The sequence below is a fragment of the Pseudophryne corroboree genome, chromosome 1, assembly GCF_028390025.1.
Source record: "Pseudophryne corroboree isolate aPseCor3 chromosome 1, aPseCor3.hap2, whole genome shotgun sequence".
Lineage (NCBI taxonomy): Eukaryota > Metazoa > Chordata > Amphibia > Anura > Myobatrachidae > Pseudophryne > Pseudophryne corroboree.
In genome coordinates, this window is record NC_086444.1 from 1,176,350,617 (window position 1) to 1,176,354,452 (window position 3,836).

The 3,836-nt window shown below is 41.6% G+C and overlaps 1 pseudogene; it reads left to right on the plus strand.

Moving 5' to 3' along the window:
• The first annotated feature begins 258 nt into the window (after positions 1-258).
• On the plus strand, positions 259-376 carry LOC134945160 (5S ribosomal RNA; annotated as a pseudogene).
• The last annotated feature ends 3,460 nt before the right edge of the window (positions 377-3,836 follow it).

Consider the following 3,836-nt stretch of genomic DNA (forward strand, 5'->3'; position numbering starts at 1 on the left):
ATAAAACATCTCCATATTTATCTTGCTTTTCAATATTTTAATATCTATTTCACTTCTGGTACTCTCTCATCTGGTTGATGGTGGCCCTGGACACAGACATTGTGCTTGTGACCAGATCAAATCACAATCACAACAGACAGCAGAAGTACCCATCTTATACACTCTCTCATCTGGAAAACTGTGACTGGGTTCTTCAGAGCCCTGTTCCCGTCTAGTACAGAAAGCAGAAGTGTTTCCTCTCATTTCCTGACTCAAACGGCACACAGCCATACCACCCTGAGTACGCCTGATTACGTCCGATCTCAGAATCTAAGCAGGTATGGCCTGGTCAGTACGTGGATGGGAGACCTCCAGGGAATACTAGGTGCTGTGGGCCATATTCTCAGGAGATTTCTTTCAATCTGCATCATTCTTACTTCACTTTTTTGATCTTTCTGTCAAAATGATATTATTAATCACCTGGAGATTGTAATATATCCCGACTTCACTCCTGTGACCGTTTGGATATTTTGAAATTCTCTTAAAGATATCCAAGAATATATTTTCACCTTATTATATCTAGAACCATATTTGGTACAAAGGCAATCAAGATTATTACACGTATTTGGCTCACCGTATGTGACCCTATTTATAGCATAATAAAAGTTAAGTTTTAGAACACACCTTTAGAGGAAAGACCCAACAGGTTTTTTTCCTTCATCATTTATTAATTCATCATTTATAAGAGCGCTTCCACAAAAGGTCATTTTGTCTTTCTCTTGTTTTCCCTTGTAGTCCAAACTACAAAATTGATAGGAGCACCACCAAACTCAATACTGTTCAGTACTAATGATAACAGTTAGAATTTTGGTTTTGTTATATTCATTAATTTATTTAGGAATAAATCTTTATTTTTGAAGCTAGTACGGATCCACAATTCTCCTTTTCACATTTAAGTATGGTTTCAGCCCATTTGTTAACAGTTCCAGCCTGGTTGTTTCATAGACTCTGTTCTCATATACCTATCTGATTCCAGTCCGGTCATCATTCAGGTTCCAGTCTGGTCACCTATCCATTTCCAGTCCAATCACCTATCCGGTTCCAGTCCATTCACCTACCCAGTTCTAGTACAGTCACCAATCCGGTTCCAGTTCAGTCACCAATCCAGTCATTGTTCCAGTTTCTGTACAATAAAACTTACCATTATTCTCTACGTGGTCATTGTCAAAGTCAAAAGCCTTTGGTGTTTCTCATTGCTTTCTAGCTTCATGACCAGTAGCTGGATCAAGCTTGTTTCACAATCTTTTGCTGACAGCTCCAGCCACTCATGCCTTCCCCAGATGCAACCCTCAGGCATGACAACATTCTATCACTAAGTACCAAAATTTGGAAATTTCAGGACAGGCCCATAGCAGATGCACCAGGAGTTTCACACATAGGACAAATAGTACTTGTTCCCCTCCCTGCTGTAGTTTAGCCAATCCTATAAACACCAGCAAGATAAATGTTTGAATTTGTTGGAATCTCACTGATGCAGTGGCCTTATGGGGTGAGCCCATAAAATGGTCCAATCCCCATACCCTAGTATACCCAAATTAGGTTCCAATTTATCACAGAGGCTTCACTAGACTCTCCACTAAACAAATAAGAATATACATTAGAGACAAATTTACAGGCACTCAGAGAATGGAGGAACAATCTCAAAGGGTAGATAGAAAATTGCAGAGCAACAGCTGAAAACTGTTTACTCAGTGCATGCTGCATTTGAAAAAAGAATATGGTAAGACATAAGTCAATTCAAGACTTTGAAAAGTGACAAAAACAGACTGTACTGATTAATTTTATATGCGACACTTGTACTGTATATATGTGTGCAACTTTGTCTCTGAATCTGCATACGAAGTTATACGATGCAGTGGCCATGGCTTTTTCCCATGCCAAATTCTTCATACACAGTCTCAGTCACACATAGATATACAAGTGTCACATATTGACGCATTTTCAACAACAAAAATGCCGACACGAATGGAGGTGCACGGGACCTTTCAGCTCACTCACTGAGGCATCTGGCGCTGTGTGGCATATTGAGTCCAGATGTATGAGAACACATCTATAGGAGATAGTAACATTGGGGAATTCAACCATCTTTACAGTATCTTCAGTGACTTGAGAAACAGCCACAAACCACTCAGCAAGTGATGAGATTGGAAAAGGAGGACATACTGTATTACCTTACCCCAGCAACCTAGTGTTATTTTCTTTTGTTAGTGTTACATGGTTACCCTTCCGGCAATCTTCTAAGTCACACAGGATTCTTAGGGGAAGCTGCTTAATTCTATTTTTTGTATGATTTACCCTGAAGAAAGCCCTGAAACGCTGATAACATGATTTTCTATTTGTCACCTTAAAACATTTATTGGAATAACCAGACAGTGTCACACATTTGTTCTTTTTAAACAAACTGCATTGTTTTATTAGACTGTCATAGGACTATATGTCAGGGGCTGCTCTGGCAGTCTGTTCATTTGTGCCCAGGGTTATATCTTGCTAACAGAAAGACATAGCTCTTCCTTGAGCCTAGAGATTTAGGGCCTAATTCTGTGTTTAGAGGAAAGCAAATAATAAAAAGAGTAAATACTGTCTGCTTTGTCATGTAACCCACAAATGCTGAGCAGCTTTATTCTTAAGCTGGGTATATAATGGGTTACGGGCATTTGTTCTGCCATTGGAGCGAATGCCCTTGAGCTGGAAGAAGTTTAATGAAGGATGGAACGATCATGGGGGTGATTCCAAGTTGATTGCAGCAGGATTTTTGTTAGCAGTTGGGCAAAACCATGTGCACTGCAGGGGAGGCAGATATAACATGTGCAGAGAGAGTTAGATTTGGGTGGGTTATTTTGTTTCTGTGCAGGGTAAATACTGGATGCTTTATTTTTACACTGCAAATTAGATTGCAGATTGAACAGACCCCACCCAAATCTAACTCTCTCTGCACATGTTATATCTGCCTCCCTTGCAGTGCACATGGTTTTGCCCAACTGCTAAAAAATTTCCTGCTGCGATCAACTTGGAATTACCCCCTATGTTCTGTCCTTTATTAGCATAACAAGGTTGCTAGTATTATTGCAGTACATCAAACCTAGTGACCATCGCTAGCAACTGTGGGAGCACGCAATCACCCATACAAACTAAGCGATGTAGGCAATTTATCGTTACGAAATAGCAAATCAGCCCGACATTGCTCCAGTGTGTACCCAGTTTTACTCTGCAATACATAATTGAGTTTGGACACACCTCACCCAATTCTAAATCTCTCTGCATGCTTTAATTCTGCCCCACCTGCAGCATAGCATGGTTTTACTAAGGTGCAAACGTTTATCTTGGTCTATAGGCAAAAGAATGAAAATGTCTAGATCAATGCATTTAATAGAGAGATCCTGGTCAGATGTTGAAAACTCTGGACCAAACCATGGGATCTGGGAAGGATCCCAGCTGTCAGAACACTGACACCAGCATCCCGAATAGGGTCACCATCCCTGAATCACAACTGCCAGAATGCCGAATGACCAACCACTGGGACACTGAAGCGGTGAGCTGCAGGGGGGTGGGTTAGGTTGCACTTGAGGGGGGTTAGGTTTAGGTGTTGGGGAGATGGGGGATAGGTTTAGGCACCCCCTAGGGAGGGTTAAGGTGCTGGGGGGAGGGTGAAATTTAAGGTGAGGTCAGGAGACTGCTGGTCACAATACCATGCCGACTAGTAGGGACTTCTGCCACTCATGGGTGTCCACGACACCCATAGAGTAGGAATAGAAACTGTGGCAAGTGCAGCTCACCACCGGGCCCACAGTGTGGCAAGT